This window comes from Metopolophium dirhodum, chromosome 2, assembly GCF_019925205.1.
Source record: "Metopolophium dirhodum isolate CAU chromosome 2, ASM1992520v1, whole genome shotgun sequence".
Taxonomy (NCBI): Eukaryota; Metazoa; Arthropoda; class Insecta; order Hemiptera; family Aphididae; genus Metopolophium; species Metopolophium dirhodum.
The window spans coordinates 6768399-6790238 of record NC_083561.1 but is presented as its reverse complement, the minus strand read 5'-3'; the positions used below and the strand labels follow the sequence as shown (position 1 = coordinate 6790238).

Here is a 21840-nt window from a genome sequence, read left to right as displayed (position 1 = left end):
AGTTGTTTTAAGAAAAAAAAAATGAAAACTGATAATAATATGTAAGTTCACTGATGTACGTCAGGTGAAAACGAGAAATTAAGCATGATTTAATAACAGCTAATAATTAGTATTTAAGTTATAAGGTATATGACCGTACACCAATGAAAATAATAGACTCCCGACTGTAATTTTTTCCAAAGTGTGCGCCACATCTACTGTTCTTAAAAACACACAAAGGAATTTTGTATAAAAAGAGTCAACGTCAAGACATTAGAATGAAGTAAAATACCTACTCAAAAGACACGCTAAATAAAAGGTTTTAAAGTAATGGATGGTTTATATTTGCATGCCCATAATATAATATTATCCAATAAGAACTAGAAGAGGTAAAGAAATATGTACAAAGTGATTGCGTGTAGCAAAACACAGTGGTGATACGTCCTATTACCTACCTACCTATGTTAACATAGTTCTACTAGCATTTATACATACATCTTGACAAGATATAGAATATTTGGTAAGGCCAACATATTTTTATACATTCAAGTTTTTTTTTTTGTGTGTGGTATACGGCATTAATTTAAATAATATTAGCACACAAAATGTCAGTATTTTGTCAGAAAATAAATTATAAAATAATAATATACCTACAGCTGGTACATTTTACTTCTATAATCTGTGAAACTATCAATAAATTAATTTAAGTATAATATATGAATGTGAAGTTATTGAAGTGAGACTTCTTTATGGAGGGTAAGCGGTAAAAGATAAACACAAAAAATGTACTGTCACACAGCAGATTTTTCCCAACAAATTTTCGACAGATTTCTCTAGTCTCAAAATAAAAACGGGACAGACATATATGGCAATGTCATTGCGGTTGTGGTAAATGTGTTTTAACCTAACCTTACCTTTTTTTCCTGTCTGAACCAGTAATCGATGTGGAACCAAGTTTTTTTTTTGCTTAAGACCTAACCTAACCTGAACATTACAGGTCGTATGGTGTTCTTGATAAGAAGTACCTATAGTTATGATAATATACATTATTTTTATCATTATTCATTATACGATGAATGTTGTAAAAATTGTTCGACACTTTTGTAATATTCGTTTATCATTTTATCAATACCTACTCAAATTGCAAATACTGTGATTATTTATGTTATCAATTTGGTTTCTCTGAATGTATGTTTATTTAACCACGCGTACTCCCAACAAACACACTTTTTTATTGTTAGACGAAATATATTTCGTACAGACTAATCTTAATAAGAAGATAGATGTAACATACCCACGTTTTTATTTTACTTCTTATCCGTCGAAACCATCCAACTACATTTGTAATATTTTAGTAAAATTCAATAGGTACTCCATTGCAACTTGTAATTTAAATAAATATATTTTTTTTTCTAAAATAGGATATTTTAATTAGTTGATATTATATTATTGACGTTTAAAAATTGAATTACAGTATTATTAAGCTATAATGTAATATTATGAATATTTATAAATATTGTCTCGATAATACTTGTAATAATTGAATGTAGTATTTATTTCACGCAAGAATATTAAATATTAATATTCTGAATAATCTATAAAAAAAAACTGTAAAATCACTTTATATTAATGAATAATTCTTTGAAATCTTTCAAGCATGTATTACAATTATTTTATAATAAGATTTTAATGCCAAGTGTGCATATAATACGACTTTATTCGTATGTCATGATTACGCGATAAGTTTAAAATGTATAAAACTGTTAAGTTTAAGTACCTACTAAAAAAACGTAAAATCTTTAGAGGTTAAAGTAACGAGGATTTTAAACAGTTTTCGCTCTTGAAAACGCATATTATCGCAGTTCAGAAAATTTCAATAGGCAAGCCTGGTGAACACTAATAAAAGCAAAACATGCGAAAGAAGAGGTTTTTTAAAATGTGAATTTAAAAACCAGATCCTACTGTACTGGTTTTAGATAGTGATTATATTTTGTTATTCGTGAAAATGTATTTATTATTCTCATTAGTTAATAGTATTAATGTGTTTCGTACTCCATTGAAATCACTTCAATAATACGAGAAATTATAGAGAAATTTTATTTTTCATTACATGTGTAGTTATAGAAATCTACAAATATTTATAAAATGTATACTTGAATTTGGTTGTTTACACATCGAGATGCATATTCTTAAATAAAACAGTATTATGAGAAATTGCTAGGTAAAAATAAACTTAGTATAAATATCTATATTATGGTAAAAATAAGATATCCTACCTACATTTAAAATCCAAATTTTATTGAAAGTCAATTATTTGGTTTGATGTATTTAATTAAAATTGTATGGAGATAATAATTCTGTTTTAAGCCATAATAATAAGTTATAAGTATTTTTACAAGGTTTTAATGATATTTATAAACATTTACCAAAAATAAAATATGTATTTTTGGTAGTAGTGTTACAATATAATATTAAAGTTAAAATAAATAAGTTACAATAAATTAAAATAAATGCTAAAATAAATAAGTTACAATAAATTAAAATAAATGCTAAGGCTTAAAATATATTTTATAGACGAGGATTTTGTGATTTTAAATACTACCTTTTTACCTTTTCACCATTTATATTTGTTTAAATAATTTATTATAACAATAAAGTAGTACAAAACATGAAATTAAAAACTAAGTTACAGTTAAGTTGATTATACTAAGCTAGCATATTTAAGAAAAGTCATAAAAGCTATTATGATACCTTAATATTATTATATAATATGCATTTAACACTAACGTGGTGACTCAACACTATAAACTTATTATCTTTTGGCTGGGATACGGATGGGCTGCTGCTTATTAGTTCTTAGTTGACTGGTTACATAGGACTATATTACAAAATAAATATCATAAAATGTAAAAAGAATTCATAGCGAAAGTCCTGGATAATATATTATTATAAAAGTTGTAGGACACAATAATTCGTTCACGTATTTTAATACTAATTATAAAGTACAGTGATTTCAAAACAATAAATATGGAAAGCTAATTAAAAAAAAAAACGATTCCATTTGATGAATAATATGATTTGGTATTGTTTTCCAATAACTACTAGGGTCAAACTAAACATACTTTTCATAAGTTTTAAATTTTTAATAAATTTGTATGAAATATGAACCTATAGGATACTGTTATTATATCAATTTTTATGACATTTTTACAAATTAAACATTTTCTAGACATCTAAATACGGAGAAACATATCTTATCAGTTATCATGTAAAATATTTAATCAATAAACAATTTTTTTATAAATCAAATAACAGAATATATTGTAGTATTAAATCTACATTTCAAAGGAAAACCATGAGACAAATGTTACTGTTATTTCAATGTCTGCTTATTTATAATGATAAAAACGTAGTTCAATATTCGATTCTGAGTGGAGCGATGAATGTATTGGTTTAACAGCGATGTTTGTTTTTCGTCTTTGTTTTTCTATTTTTAATACATTTTTTTTTCTATTGGAAAAGTTCTTTATACTTTTCAAGTAATCGGGAAAACTAAAATAAAATTACGGAAAAACGAAAACATTAACGCAACACCAGTAATTGACAATAATTCAATTTTTTTAATTTTCCAGTAATAATTTGAAAATGAATAACCGTATATAAGACCAAATATTTATATTTATTATTTATATAAATATTTAATTGCATTCAAAAAATATATACTACGTAATCCCAATGACTCAAACGTTATTGACTTTTAACTTAATATGGATTTATCAAAAATTAGTTTACTGTATTCACCTCCAACTAGAGCCGTTTTTTTGTTTGTAATGATTTAATATTGAATTGAAATTGAACATACATATTATATTACAGTAACCTACCTAGTCAATGTTCTTTCACATTAATTTTTATTTTTATCTAAAATAGATAAATATATTAATATATTATAGTATATTATTAAGACGATAATTAGTCTTATAAATTATTTTGCATAGGTACATATTATATTATACATAATTTGCTGGTTAATCATATCATTTAAGAATGAATAAATTGGATCTGAAAAGTATTTATATACATTTTTAGAACAATCATATTTTTTAATATATGAACTATTATTTTGAAGTTGAGACTTGTCAATTCTTACAGGTTTTAATCGATTTAATGAAGTCCCAAAATTAAAAAAAAAAAAGTTTTATTATCTACAAATATTCATTTTATTTTTGCACATAATATTATATAAGTATGTATTACCATAATTGAATAATGATGTTATGTCATTTAAGTGATGTACATTCATTTAAATGATAAAATTACTATCAAACGGCGTTATGAATAAGAATTTTAGTTACACCATCTTCTTGTCAGGTTAGGTAAGGTAATATTATTATAGTACATGGCGATGGAGGTAAGTGTGTATTTTTAAATTTTTTTTTAATTAGTTAACCCGCGACAACTTAGGCCATTGGGTGGTTTTTAACTGTGTGGGAGGGTACTGTAGGTTTAAACACGTTTACACAGTTTGCAAGATTTTTTAGTGGGCACCCGTATGCAACTGCTATGCCCGGGTGGGGGATGGCGGCAATTCTCTCCAGACACCGTGACTTGCCCGAAGAAAAATGCCGCCCGTGGCTGAGGTTTTGAACCGACGCCTTAGTCCGCTCGGCCACTCCGTCCCCCAAGTGTGTATTATAATTATATGAAATGATGATTATTACTTAAAACAATTTATTTTTATTCTTAATGAAAAAATTGTATATTTAAAAAAAAATAGTATTACTTGTAAAACAGTTTATTAAAATTTAAAAGGTTAAAAGTTCCTAACTATTTATTGTTTTGAATATTATCATGCAAATGTGTAACTATAGGAACTTAACTATTGTACAACTTAACTATCATTGTGAATGTTGTATAATATCATAACGTTTTGTTTGTTCATAATCAAATTCTATTATTTATTAGAGTGTGGGGAATGACAATTTTTATGTTGACGTACAAGTTTTTAAACTTATTGTTATCTAAAGACTAAGGGTCTATAATACATGTGAAAAAAAAATTACTCGAATAATAAATTATGAATAATGTAGGGCACTTGTGTAACTACTCGGTCCAAGTTTAGAAAGTGTTGAAATAATTTAAGCATAACAATAGAACTGTGTGAGTTTTATGAGTCTATTTTAAAAGCCTTGCACTGTACAAAAAAATGTGTGAAACATGGTATAATCATTACCTATTATTTTATAAGTAAATAAATGTTGGTGAATCTTGGACAACGCAATGTCAATTTATTGAAGTCATTTTGTTAATATAAACCTACAGCTTCAATAAAACTTTTATTGTTCAATTTAATAAAATAATATATTTTAGAACATAAAATAAAAAATTGGTACTACATAATAATATTATCTAGACTCTATATAAAAGTGAAATGTATTTATTTTTATCTGTATCTTATCTAGTCGACATTTTAATCATCTATTATAAACACTGTTTAATAATTGTTGTTATATAAATATACGAGTTATTCAAAGGGCATTATATGATTTTTAACTATGATTGGTAAACTATATCGAATGTATAGAAAAAATAGCTGGTATCACGATATTGGAAAACAACGGAAATAGTTTTGATTCTTTCCCATTATAGTGGTTTTAGAAAAAGTGGATAATAACCGTTATACTTAGTTATATCTTTTTAGACAACGATTTGTTAACTTTGTTCGATATTAAAGAAAATATTTTCATTGATAACAAATTCCGAGCTAACGAGATGAATTTTATAATGGTGATTGATCAGTTTTTATATGCCAAAAAATAATTTGTGTAATGTTAGATGTATTTGTATATAATATATTTTAAACTTTCAAAAGGGTGTTTTGAAGTGTTAAATAAGGAACTTTTGATTTTTAATAAATCATTTCCTTTTTTAACAATTTTTTTATAGCGAGTGTTATTCACCAGAGTGACATTACATACCAAAAGTTATGACATTTTTCCAAAGCACACTCATGTGACACCGTCTTCTGTTATAAGCTTTCATAAATAAAATTTTTCTTCGTGACAATAAAAACAATAAATATAGTGACGAATTAAAAAGTAGTCATAACGTTGTATCATTGTTTATGGTATAGGTATCTCAACACTTTAATACAATAGAAACATGTGTGTGTATTTACAATACTTTACTCCAACGGAACTTATATAGATGTTTAGTAAATTATTTATTTATTTTATTATTTTTAGGTGCTTATCGTTTTCAGATTAAAATCAATACTATAGGTACATACTCGTGTAGTGTGTACATTCTAATTTGATTAAACGTATTAATGAAACTGCTTGTAGTGTATACTTTCTAGTAAAGCCTTACCCAACTGACCAGCATGCTTGTATGAACATGTTCAATTTTAAATTTAATATAGTTTATTAAACCAAATCATAAAAAAAAATGGTTCCAATATAACTATAACGCGGAAAAATTAAAATAATCGATTTGTGAAGTTACGGTTTTAGTATACTATTATAGCCTATAGGTATTGTAATATATTTTAAATACAATATTTTACATAGTGGGGTGGATAGTATTAGGTAAAATTTATAATTAAAAATTATTACCAGTACATAATTTTTACGATTAATTATTTCACACAACAACAACTGTAGGTAAACTAGGTATAGGCTAATGCAATAATGTATATATCAATAAATCATCATTAAATATAATCAAAAATATTTTTGTTATAAATACGATACCATTAGGTTGTTTTCGACTGCTGTGTACGGTATGATGAATTCACCCTTAACCATACAATCTGAAACAAAAATAGTCACATATGAAATAAACAAAATTAAATATTCGCGCATTTATTCTGGAAATTATTTGTTTAATGATACAATATTTTCTAGTACATCTGCAGTTAAATAATGGAATTTGAAAACACAATCATCTAAATTTCACGAAGATGTGCTTGCTGTATTTTTCAAATTATTTTGAACAATATCTGCAACAGAGTTTTAGCCAATTTAACTAAAAATTGTTTTTACTTATTTTCAACATTTTATTAAATAATATTCCTGCAGTCCGCATTTCAATGCACTATTCAATGGAAAACAATATATATAAAAAAAAATAAATACTAATTTCTACTATTACTATTATAATCTGAAACCGCAATGGCTACCATTTTTAAACATATTATATAAACTTATTTTATAAAATCATTTTTTTTTTTTTTTAAAAGAAAAAAACCATCATTGTAAAACCAATATGTTCCCGAAATAATAAGGTATCAACAAAAAATGAGTGATATCCCAACAAAAACACTCTGCCAAACTCGATGTATAAAAAATGCTAAGTATAAAAAAAGCCTCTAAAAGTTGTGACATAATTTTATAGATAAGTCTTTGAACTATAGACAGATATAGTTTATGTTAAAAATAGTCTGCTAAATTATATTGATCTTAGCTCGGCAACTTAAGTTAACAATTTTAAAATACTATATAGGCTATAGCATAATGACTAATGAGTACATAAAAATATAATTAGTCAACTATCATTGATATAGGTAGTGTATCAAGTGTTTAGTAAAGTCGCCACGCTAAGTTCGATTATTTAGCAGACTATATTTTTATCATGAATTATATCTATAGTCCAAAGACTTGGCCATAAAATTACGTCGCAAATTTTTTGGCCGTTTTTTTTTTTATACTTGGCGTTTTTTACACGGAATTAGGTGGAGTGTTTTTATCGGGACATAGAATACACTCGAAATAATATAATATATACAATATAGATCATTGATATAAGAGGTCCGTCCGTCGCTTTTTAACGTTGTCTCGTTTCGGTGACGCTGCGGTCATCTCTATATCTAGTTAAATACTTAAATCCGACCGAAATGTTCGATGAGAAATCGAAAACGATAATAATGCACGAAAATCCCCACACGCATTGCGTCCGATAATGTGATGTGTATAGTGACCGGCGGGCTTGCCCGAACTAAATACGCACCCGGTCGACGGTCGACGAGGGATTCATAATATGGTGGCACGGACCTATAACACATGGCGACAGCGGGTCAAATACATGCCGACCGGAAGTAGGAATCAGTTTGAAGTACGCCCTGAACGTTGTCATAGACAACGTCATATTATAATATGCGACCGGAAAATAACTGTCCGATAGAAATCGCGGACATTTGTAGTGTACGACGTGTTTGGATTTTTTTTTTTTTTAATTTCCGCGTCGCGAAGGTTTGCGCAAACATTTGGGCTGGTCGAATACTGTAGGTTGTCTGTCAACACAATTTGCCACAGTTATTGACCTATTGAGTTATTGATTTATTGGCCTCAAACGAATACGATTACTTTATAAAGTGGCCTAATTTATTTTAGACCAAGCCGATTTACGGAAACTTATGTTTGCAATAATAATTAGTTCTTGTAATAATCATACAATTTTATATAATTTTGTTTTGAAAAAGTGTTAATATTATGAATTCTAATTTGAGAAAGACTAACTTCTGCTAGTCATAATTTGTGATTATCAGCAACGTACAAATTTCGTTTGGCCAGATTATTGGAAACAATGAATTATGTTCACATTGTGCATCCACGGACGACACGATTTGAGTCAAAACACTAAACAGTAAACATAGACAGCCGCCACTTGTTATTTCTGCATCTTTGTCGATTATTCCAACTTGACCCGGATGTTATGCCGACTACCAAGGTGGACTTTATCGATGCGATTTCCATTCGAACGTCCGATTGTCGGTTATCAGTAGGACCATGACAATTGACCAGTGGGTGCAATTCATCTTCTCCCATCATCATATTTCTTATCGTACCTTTAATAACATTACTGAGTATTTTAACCATGTTTAGTGAGAATATATTAAAATTAAAAACAAAAGTAAATGTCAAACAGTATCTAATTTTATGGAATTACCAAACAATATTTGGAGAATTTTAGCTCAGAATTGATAATGACTTATAATAATATTATGTACATAATATACTATTTGTTTGAAAAATTAAACCAACCATTCTAACAGATAGTTTTGTGTTTGCAAAAATATTTCGTAATAATTAAATGCCACCACATAAATCAATAGGTAATACACAAACCGAGTAAACGTTTTGTAGTCTAGACACGAAGCAATTAAGGATTTGACACTACAATATTAAATGATAAAAAAAGAGACTTTTTCTCATTTATTTCATTATTTGTATTAATATAACCTTTAACTTATATATTATTATTTTTTTCTCAAAAGAATAGGAATGCGCCGTGAAAAGATAGAATCAAAAATTCTAGGTTATCATAATATATAATCATGTATTGTGACCTGAGGGCTTAGCGGGATTTACTTTTAAACAACTATACACGGTAGTATCGAAAAATATAATAACATTTTACTGTGGAAAGAAGTATAAAATAGAGAAGGTGGCCATGAAGGGTAAAGTTATATGTTTTATTTTAGGGCACTACCCGGCCAGTTGGCAAAAAATGAAGGGAAAAATATAACGGTTTCCGATCACATAGACTCAAATAGCCTCCGGGGACCCACAGCGGTGGAGAATGATTAAATTTCAGCAAATTATATTTGGTCTGGTTTCGGGGAGATATAGAACTATACCACCCATAGGCTATAAGACCAGTGCACAAATGCACACATATGAACATGTAAATACATGATAATATAATATAATATATATTTCCACCCGCATTCCTTTCGTTCAATGCTCACTGTAATTGTCAAAAAATTATTTCGAATAAGAATTTACCACATATTTTTGTTTTGTTAAAACATTAAAAAAAAAAATCGTACTTAGGTACTATGATAATTTAGTTTTAATAAACGCAATAGTTGCCAAACATGTATTTTCAATTTAAAATATCTGTAAACTAATATGACACATAATAATTTTTAAATTTAAATTGTACAAAGTATAACACAAATAAAAAAAAAATCTCTAAAACAGTGACTGTATATTACAAAATATAAACGTTGCTGTCATATATTTAATTTATATTATTAGCTCAAAGAAAGCAGTATTTCATTTTACGAATAAATATTTTATTTATTTATTAATTTATTGATTTATATACATTATAGGTTTGCACCCAAGGTCCAATTATTTATCATAAATATAATTTATAATTAACATATAGGTAGTGACATTATTTGGGTGACATAATATACATAATATATTACAGTTAAACAGATGATATTATTAGTTTTGACTTTGTTCAAATTATGATTTATAATTTTATATTTTAACAACAGAGATTAAAATAACTTTTCTAGTAATATTTTGAAATTCACAAAAATGATTTGTAATGCTGTAATAATACTGATATAATAACCAAAATAAATAAGTGAACTTATTGGGCCATGTAATTTCCGGTAATATATCTTCGATTTTTTTTTTTCAAATTACTTTATTCGTTTAAAAATTGATAATAAATTTAGTTCTAAATATAATTTTGGACAGCTTATATTATAGTGAACACCTTAATATTTGGTTGGAATCGTATCAAGTTCGTTTAATGATTTATTATACTATTTCACTCTTTAAAACTGTATACCATGTGTTACAAAAGTAATTTGTCATCAGTTTTTTTATTATTATTATATAGTATACGTATGCCATATGCTATATATTATTTTCCAATTTTGAGATAAAACAAAACGTTGATTAAAACTCACGTGTGGTTTATATAAGACCACTGACAAGTAAAACTCCAACAGTATGGTTAGTATGTATTACTTATTTGCAATGAAAGTAAACTAACATAAAATAGAGTAGTATTGTTACAAACAAAGCAATTATTTACTGTTTAGTATTTACTTAAATTAGTTTAATTTAAATTACGAGAACTTGTGTAAAAATGGAAAATACTAACAAAACAGTCAGTCAAACACTTGATATAGTGTTGTTTACTTCAAACCAATAAAACACATTAGATTTAAGTTGTTTATTTCAATAAAAATCAAACAACATAATAATTACTACCGAGTGACCAATATTAATCTAAATTTGTGATTATAGGATAATATGTCTTTTTTTGTCAATGTTATTACTTATTATAGTTTTTAATTGCACATACAAAACATAATAAGTATAATTATGAAATTGTAACTTATATTAAAAAAACATTTCATAAAAAAAAAATATTATTATTTAGCTTAAGATGAAGTGAATAATATCCAAGTAAAAAGTCACGTGAAAGCTTCTGGTTTAAATAGTAGACAATTAGTAGTCATTTCTCTCGTCACGTGAATGATTTTCAACGTAAAACGTATAGGCGCCCACCTCTTCATAAATGTATATATTCTCATTGCCTATTAGGTACTGAATGAATTTATTGATACTTATAAAAATGCGTTCAACAGATGATTCCAAAGTAGTCCTCATAAAATAATTTGGAACAAAGTGGTGGATAGACAATAATGGGAATAAGTAAATAAGTCTCAATTTTAAAGAGTACCTCTATGTTTTAATTGTCATATCATTAAAACTTAAATAAAACAAAATGTCCATGAAAATATTATTATATTTTATTTCTCTTGGAATTAATCCAAGAATGATTATAATTAATTTTACAGTGGATGGTATTTTTAAAGAAGATAAAGTAAAGCGATGAAAATGCTAATAGAAAAAACAAAGAGATTACGCTGCAGTACTTTGACCACTGTTGGTGTTTTTATGAATTATTATTATTGGCTGGTATATAACTATAGGAGTATACCATTATATTATATATTTTACATTGTGAAGATATTATTATATTATAAGGAATTTAGTTTTCGATACCACGTCGTACGGATATGTTTATACGAAGATTAGTCAACTAAAATAATATAAAATATTAAAACGAGTATTAGATAAACAAACTTCTCTTGTCAGTTGTTGTCGTACATATATCATCTCAAATCTCAGATATGTCTAAAATTATTGGTTTTTATAGTAGTTTGAATTCCATAATATCAGTGTACGTGCTTTAGAACACGCACAATACAGCATGTATGATGGAAATCCGGTCTCATTATTCAACGTCTCCGAAGCTCATCGTCTGACATGATTCAATCTGTTGGGAAACTAGGCATTCGCGATACTATAAAGAACATGACCATACTAATACTAGGTGACAAATGTTTGTGGGCTTGTCAGTATAGCTTTGGATTGTTCTGGTTTTAAATTCATTACAAATTGACTTATATATAAAAACATGTAACCTATACATTATACAAAACATACATATTGTATTCCAAATACCCTATTGAATAGTAAATATTATACATGTTTTTTTCATGTCTAATAATAATATTAGACTAGGTACTGCATTTTATTAGATTTTAAAATTTATTTTATTCAAGCAATTATTGTATACACAAAAACATCATTATTTTTGACCATTTAAAGTTTGATAATGAATTATTGTTTTTTTTTTTTTTCAAAACTGTTTATTTTATTTACATTACATTGCCGTATATTGGTCAAAATGTGAAACCAACAATAAATTGAAAAATAAAAAAAATCAACCACGTACATAAATAATAATTTAATTTTTAAAAATAATACATCCCATTGCTGCACAAAAAAATGCTTAATAAAAGTTTGTTTTTTCTGCGTGAAAATATATAAATTCTCAGGAGCCATGCTTATTAAATATTCAGTTATTTTTTTGAATAAACACCACAAGGACCAACAAATAACAAAAATGAGTTTTCATAATATCAATAAAAATGTTTCAAAGCAAGTGTGATTATAACCTTGATATATATAAATATAATATATAGTAAAAAACTACCTACATCAACTACAAAACTTCAATCAAATTATCTATAAATTGTCGATGTTGGTCGTCAATCAAAATGTTTAAATTTTATGGAACTACGTATTCAAGTAAGTATAATTATTTTACTTAATGCCAATATGGCTACTAAAAACTGAACAAGAGAAATAAACTCAAAAACTACTCAACCGATTTTGACAAAGATTGCCAAGGATGTGTTTAGAGATGACTAAAAAAATATTAGTAGTCTGAACCACGTGATGCTGAATAGAGCACTTATTGTCTTATCAAAAGCTTAAAATATTTTAAATTACTTAATTAAATTCAAAAATTTAAACTAGAAATACATTTTGTCAGATTGTAAGTTAATGAAAAATAGACTGATAGTAAAATACTATTACGCTAGAGTCTCTGTGTTGGTAATTTGTATTGATCCACTCAACTAAGCTCAAGATAGTTGTGTATTGTGAATCGTGATATTAAATTTGATAGCTAAATCATAGCATTTGTAATACGTGTGTAGGTTAAAATTTCGATCTTTAAAGGGGCTATATTATACTTTTTGAGTTCTCCTTCTGGCGGCTTTACCATTCAGAAAAATATTATTTAAATAAGATATAATCACAGAATTATAACATTCTAAAAGTACCTAGTACCTACTACATTCATCGGTTTGCATAGAACATAACAATATGTAGGTACTTAGGTATATATGAATATAGTGGTTATTATAGAAATAATTATTATATTATTTAATCTGAGTGACAATTTCAAACATATAAAAATAAAAGTTGTATCGAAATTAGAAATCTAGTAATTTTACTTTCTTAAATAATCAGTGAAAATTATATATCTTTAAAAGTATTTAATATTTAGATAAAACATAGAAGGTAGGTATGGGATCACGTTTAACGATACACTACTTCACTCACTTACATACATAATTATTTGAAGTCATACAAGTATTATTCACTATTGGTTCAGTAATTCTATTCAATTTTTTTAGAAACATTATCTATTTTACAATATTAAATTACTAACTAATAAAAAGCTATGTGTTGATATTTCCAAATAATAATAACAATAAAAAAATATTTTAAAATTGATTTATGGCTTTGTAAATGAAAAAAAAAATCAAATTTACTTAAAATATCCTCGCCGATAGTTCATTCTGTTCAATTATAAAATGATCACCCTGCATGGCTGCATTTAACATTTTTCATTAAGACACAACCAATTAACATGGCATTTTGAGTTTTGTACAAGTTATCAAATGTAATACGAATATTGACGCCGTTGACTATTCATTGTTATAAGTGCATATTATTTTACCTACCATCAATGTTTGAAATTCCTAAAATGTAGGTACATACTACGTAATGAGTAATGACTAGAGAATATCAGTTATTGGATTTTATAAATTGGTTATCTACTTATTTCTTACAAAAATTTATATATCCTTTTGGTTGTGCTACCATTTTTAGGGATGCGGTGGATCAGGGGACAATAGTTGAGAATAACTAAAAAGGGTTCTACGGCTCCTAATGACGTTAAAATGTGGGGAGTATTCGTGCAAATATATGTTGTATTTACATGTATAAGCAATTAGGTACATGCTAAATATTTGACAATATTTGTATTGAAAATATCAATGTGGGGCGTCAAGTACTATACGTCTAGCTGTTTGACATGATCAAATAAATAAAAAAAATTGGTATATTTTTAGTGTTAATGTATAATAGTAATAAATACGATAATATAACCCTTCTCCCTCCCTTTTTGTTACTTAATATAAGAAAAAAATGTGTGTTAAATTTGACTGCGATAACTCACCAGTTCACATACGCGGATTTTTTATTAATTATGCAATAACTAATGATATTCTTAATCCCATTTTTCATAACGTTTGTTGTAATAAAATGTGTTTACATATTTAATGGCATTGGCCGTGACATCTTCTTGTCCGCAGTAACATTGTTATAACTTCTTCACCCATCTTTAACGCGGGTAAAATAATGAATTTTAAAAATTGTATTTTAAATAAATTACCCAATTTTTTGTTCTATATTTATATTTATATTAATTAACACATTTGTAATAACAATGTATAAATGCATATAAAATCACTTGGAAACATAGTTAAATAACTGATGTTGAATAATTCTATCTAGTTAACATTTAGTACTAGATTTCTGATTTACCATTAGAAGGATTTAAAATAATCATAAAAATTACTCATTAATTCAAATTTGCAGACGCAGTAATTAATTCAGACAAAATTATAGCCATAGGTATATCTAGAGCGTGGATTTTTAAGCTACTGTATATTTTTCCTTTTTATATTTTAGGATGTATGTTGTCGGTCATCTTTATGAATAAAAATAGTTAGGGGTAATGACAATTCTCCACCCTCATATGCCTGTACATTCAATGATTATTTCATAGTATATTTCAACAACTTACATTTAATATTTATTGCATATCATGGAAAAAACAATTTGGAAAATAATAGAGTAGACTTCGTAGAGTAGACAATTCAAAGAATACATTTTAGTCAACACTGGACACTAAATAGTGTTTTTTAAAACAAATTTGTTAATATTGTTTTAGATAAACATTAACTGTAAATCAGTAAACAATTATTGATATCATCGTTTTTTGAAAGACATGCACTTAGGACAATATTTAAAACACGATAATTAATGCAGTACTGTTTGGTGATAACGTTCAGCTTGATGATATTTACCAAAACTCAGTAAGATTAAGTTCTTTAAAATAGGTATGACCCAATGGTTTCTGTTGTGTGTTGATGTCAAACAATCTTTCTAAGAATTTAAAAACATACAAACAGATAGACACAGCTTCACTGAAGAAGGACTTGGAATGCATATATCATCATTAATTTTGATTAGGTATAATTAGAAATAACAAAAATTGCTCAACATTTTCGCTTAAACAATTTTTGTTTTCATTAAGTTGATACTTACTAATAGACTTTTTAATTATTTAAAACATTTTCTGTACTTCATAAGTTAATAATAATATTTATCGAATAAGAAAATGTAACTGTATGTTATGTATTCATATCAATGTCTAGAATCCTCGAAAAAAAGTGTTTCTACTTTCTAGTCACATTGGTAAAATGTTTTAGGTTGCCGTTGTAATTTTTTTATTGAAAATCTTTTAGTAGGAAATAGTTTGAGTTATGAAAGCTCTAAGATGCCGTTTCTTATAATAGATACTGAAGGGAGTACAGAAACCAAATTTCCAGATCAATATTCCACTTCAACCCAACAATATTCTTCATTCTGCATCTCTTAATCCTAAACATAAAGCCGAAGACATCCCTTAATCCCACACTTAATGAACCATATAAAAAACCATTGCTCAAACTCTTTAACCTTCGAAATACCATCCACAACAGAAATATATCAACTTCGTTACCAGTATAGATAGGAATAAAAATTCTAGAGGGAAAGTGAAACAACCAATATAAAATAATTTAAACTGTTTAGATGACAAAATATCCAATTGCTTCAAATCAGTTAAGCACAATTTCATCAGGAACTTCTCAGTTTTTTTCTTCAGTTCAAGTTATTTATAATTATTATAAGATATCGATTCAGATATCTATCCTATCTCTATTCACCAGATACATAAAATACGAAAGTCCAAAAGTCACCAAAAGTACTACCAAAACCCACTTCACTAAATTATCCAATTTCCTATTTTAAGCCTTACCCTATACAAGAAGTTTAATTCATTAAAACAAACACAAACAAATTAATTCAAAATACCTTACTGATATTCTCACACTATAAATAATCACTTATTAATTTATAATAAGCTAGAAGAACTTCAGTTGTTATCAGAAATCTATAACCCATAAATTACATGAATTCAATAAACCAACTTCAACGAATAAACCATTATTTTAATATTTATAATAAAAATCGCGTTACTTGTGTAAAAACGAGTGGCGGGGTTGAAATAATGATCAACCAAAACTTTTCCAGTAAATAAATCTTCTCACACACTGGTTTAAAAAAAATGAAGTTTCAATCATTCTATCCCATATAAACAAAACCATAATACTATACAACAAATATGTATATAATTAAAAATAATTTACCCTCCCAGATATAGTTAAAGTTATCAATTTATTTCCAAAACAATAAAACTAGTTGGAGATTCAAACCACCATATAGCAACCTGGGAATTATGTAAATCGAATTCTAAATGTTATGTTATTGGAGAAATTCTCGCCTAAGACTTGTGAATACTATTAAACAACGCACAACCGACCAGAATAAACATGTTCAATAGTAATTGTCATTTATCAACATTTTTATTTCAAAGTTCAAACCGCTTTTGCATAAACTATAATGTTAAACCCTTCCAGATATAATATATATCAGCGATGATATACCAATAAAAATATCAATGGCCTTTCCACAGAAATATGTGTATCTAGTAATTTACATAAACCATTGGAAAATTATTCTCCATACGTTAAGGCTACATATGTAATCAAAATAAAACAGCAAGACAGATGTTAAAAATGTGATACCACTAAAATTTCTGTAGGGATTTCCCTAGTAAATTATCAAAGATTCAGAGTTCTATGATAGACAATGGAACAAATAAATAAAATAATCAATCCAAAACAAAAACAATACGTTCTAAAAACATTTCAAATATTTCATTCCTGGTTAAAAGTAGCAAAAATACATTACGGAAAGACTATGGATATCCAGAAATAATAACCAAACATACTCCTATTTGTCTGGGGTAAAATCTGTCAAAGGAACTAACCCAAAAAACAATTTACATCTCCTCACAGTCAAAACACTTTAAACGTCCCCTTGAACGTAGTCGATACTCTAGGACTACTTTATCAAAACAACTCCAGCAATGGAAATTACGATCAGTATTTCCTGACAAATTGTTAACTATATAGCAGAAGCTTTGGATATATTCAAACAATCGAGTACACTATCCATAAGATAAATAAACATCAGTAATTCAGTAATGTAATAATATTCAGAAATCCACTATCCAACCTCATAAGTCTCCAAAATCAACAAAATCCTTCTGATTATTCCTGAAAAAGACAAAACGCTCATATAGAGGCTAACATACTGGAAAACACATAGTATACACGTGGATCACTGGCCATAGTAAAATATACGGCAACGAATGGGCTAACAATTCATCTATTGACGCTTTTATTATCTATTTCTTCACTTACTAAGAAATAAGAATCTAAAAAAGTTATTGGGTTCAATATACACTACTAGTGAAAAAATGAATAACTCTAAACTCAGTCAAAATTAATATAGTTAAAATAACCACTTATCCTTCGCCGTTCCTTGACAAAACAACAATAAAACACAATACCTCCATTAACCACCTCAGAATAGGACATATGCGACTCACACACCAACACTTAATGAAAATAGCCTTCCAAATGTAGATGTGGTACTTCCCTTACAGTAAAATACATATTTACCGAATGCAGAACGTGGAAAAAAGAGAGTAAATAATTGGGAATTAACACATTTCAGAAGCTTTTATCCCAAAAACAAACATCATTCTCTAACCACTCGGATTCGATTGAAAATCAAATCTCATTTGTGAAATATAATATTATTCACCTATTTAATATTTATAATATACCTACCTTAAAATTTTTTTTTTTTTTAAAACTATTAATATTGTAACGTCATTATTTTCATAATATTAAAAAATATATGTATCATTAATATCAGCTATATATCTAATGTTTTAAGCACCCAATTCTCACTATTATAAATACTTTTTTTACATTTAATATAGTAACTGAAGTATTTTAACAGTACAATGGCTTAAAACAATAAAATAATAAGTTATTTACTTCAATATAATATACAAATTAATTACCTGGTATTAATATTTTATTTTCCTGACAAAATCCAATTAATTGAAAAAAAAAATGTATTAACATTAACATAATATCAGTTATAAATGATTTGTTATTTAATCTATACATGTATAAAAAATATATTATGTTTGAGTGTTCGACTGATATTATAGCCCCATACAGTAATGCAGATACCTAGCTACTTCATTGAAAAAAAAAAATAATGTTTTTTATGTTTAAATAATGATGTGTTTAATAGGTTTTTTGCTTCTGGTCAAAATATAATGATCATTTTAATGGTATTTCGTCTTATGTACATAGGTTGATGGAAAAAGACAAGTAGGCAGTGAAAACTGAAAAGTTATACGCGACTCACCTTTCAATTACCGGTAAGCTGCTTATTTCCAAAATGCCAATGTTGAGCATACGTTATGTGATACATTTCTTTTTTAAAAACGTATTCCGAAAAGCATTCCGAACAAAAAATAGTCTATTGTTGAGAAATGGAACTTTCCACTATTTTCAGCGTGGCTTCACCAAAATCCATTTTGAACGGGTTATCAGAATAAAAAAAATTATACCTATATATGAATATACATTAAGACGTATATCCCCGCAGTGAATGGATCTGCAGCACATTGAAGAAGTATCTTCGGGGGCATGTACTGTTATTATCTCTATAATATGTCGTATTAAGCACATTTTACATTTTACGAGGGATAACTAATAATACGCGTTTTGCCTGTTTACCGATAAAACGAATTTTCCACATGAGCTGGCAACTAAGTTTTCCTATTTAAAACCACTGTGGCGGGTTTGTTATTTAGCAAAATACTAATCCTATTTTGCCATTTCAGAAAACGCTGCTTTATCTTGGTAAGCATGTATGGTTATTCAAAATTTTGAAACGATGTCTAAATTAATGGTTTGATTATATTCAGTTATAATATAATTTTAAAAATATTTCACAATTGGAGAATTACTTATTTAAATATTTTATCAACCAATTAAAACCGAGGATTTTATTTTTTAAAAATTAGTACTTAATATAATATAATATTTAAAAACAAAATGTTTTGTTCATAATATGGTATAATTCACTGAAAATCATACAGATATAATACTTATAATATTATGTATTTGTTGTATGGCTAAAAATATTTTTTATATTTATATGTTGTTCGCAAGGTAGGAAAGTATAAAACGTTAATTTTAAAGGTGCGCAAAACACAAAAAATAAGTTTTTTTTTAATTTCAAAGAATGTTTAATTTTAAGCAAAATGGTACCTATATTAGCTTAACATTTCTGCACACATTATTTCAAAGAGTTAAAAGGAAAGACGCATGACGTCATTGGCTGGGCTCCCACTAATTGCTTATTTTATAGGTGAAAAAGTTGCTCGCTTCACGCAATAATTTACCTACCTTTAAAGTTTTAAGTGTATTGTCAAATTTTGTTGTAGTGTTTTTCACTGTGTTTTTTTTCTGTTCTGAAGATGTTAATAGAACCAGAATCGTTCTTAAGTGTTTAGCATTTTTTTTTTAAATATTTAAAATCTTATAAATGTAATTTTCGTTACCTACGTAAAATTAGATAAGAAAGTGGCGGACCCGCCGTCTGATCGTCACGCTCCGAGTACCAAAATAAATTGCCATGCCATTGTAACTACAGGTGCTTATTAAAAGAAATTATCTCGTTTAGTATTGTTAGTATTTAATTGTTGTATTGAAATTTTGATTCATCAATCGTATTTAGCACAAAAAATAACTCGTTTATTCGTAATCAAACATCAAACATAACATTTTTGGGTTGGTAAATCATTGTATAAAGCGAGCAACCTTTGTATGAATAAGATATGCAATTACAGTGAATCCTGCCAAATTACGTCACGATAGCAATTTTAATATCTTAAAATCCGCCCCTTAAATAATATAAATTTTTTTTACATTTGATTTTAATCAAATAGTCCTGACTAAAATAATTTAACGTTTAATGATAATTTGAAGAAAATAATGTTTTGTGTTGTTTGTTCCTTTAACGCAAACATAAATTAATTAAAATTATAACGTTTGCTTGTAAGTAAATTGAACAAAAATTCATGAACTGACAATCGATCATTCAGATCATCATTTATCCAAATTATAATGCTTATTTTTACCTCAATACTATCATTAGCATTCCAAATACCAGATACCAGAGTAACATTATAAACGAACATAATTCTGCTTAGTTTTTTTTTTTTGATGGCAGTGTTTCAAGTCTCCTGTAGAATATAAATTATATTTTGTGTAATTATATTTCTGATTTTATATGAGAGTTAAGAAAATTACGGGATATTAAAATCATTCCATTTTGAAAGCAAAATATATTCTGTGTGTTTTTTTCTAAATTAATTACATTTGAAAAATACAGACAATGTCTTCTAAACTATTTGTCTTTAGTTTTCTATAGTTGTTTAATTGTAACCAGTACAACATTTTTTATCGTATTCGGCTCAATATACAATATACAATGTTACTTTTATTCATTTTTCTTCATTATGCAATTAACTAAAATAAATAATAATAAGATATATCATATCAAATCAATTTCTACGTCAACGTTATTATAGGCTATATTAGATAAACATGTGTTCACAATAAATGCATACGTAATATATGTGACACATTATAATTTCAAATAAATTCACTCAAGTATTTTCATCTCATATTTATTTTATATTATTCCTTACAAAACACTACATTGCCTACCTCCCCACGGCCCACGTATTCATTTTAATTTTAAAACATAAGTTAAATTAGGAAAGCACGCACCAAACAACTTTGGCTACATATTGTTATCAAGTAGGATTTAGGGTTTATCCTCGTAAAATCACGTTCGTCTCCCTGTCTAAAGTTTAGCAAAACCGTTTGACTATGGTTTTATTCTGAACAAGATCCCAAAACAGTCTTCTGTAATAATCTTTATACATATAATATTGTCTTCTTGTCAGTTTAACACTACTTTATAACAAATATTCTTATTAAGTTGATATTTCCCAAGTAAATTAAACTGTGTATAAAATCATATGTGATCAGAATGACTTTATAAAGCACTAACATTAATTAGCCTTAATATAAATAAGATAAATTTCCGTCTATTTCAGGTTTATATTTTA

General features: G+C 27.0%; 1 protein-coding gene across 3 annotated transcripts in view; it reads right to left on the bottom strand.

The window, feature by feature from the left end:
• LOC132938677 (5-hydroxytryptamine receptor) overlaps window positions 1–21840 on the bottom strand; it is a 228139-nt gene that overhangs the window by 152957 nt on the left and 53342 nt on the right. For 2 of the 3 annotated variants that reach the window (XM_061005652.1, XM_061005651.1), the window contains exon 2: window positions 6732–6790. The gene's annotated coding sequence lies outside the window, so the exon portion shown is untranslated. Of the gene's footprint in view, window positions 1–6731; window positions 6791–8532; window positions 8825–21840 lie in introns of all 3 variants that reach the window. The other variant, XM_061005653.1, reaches the window with a different exon arrangement.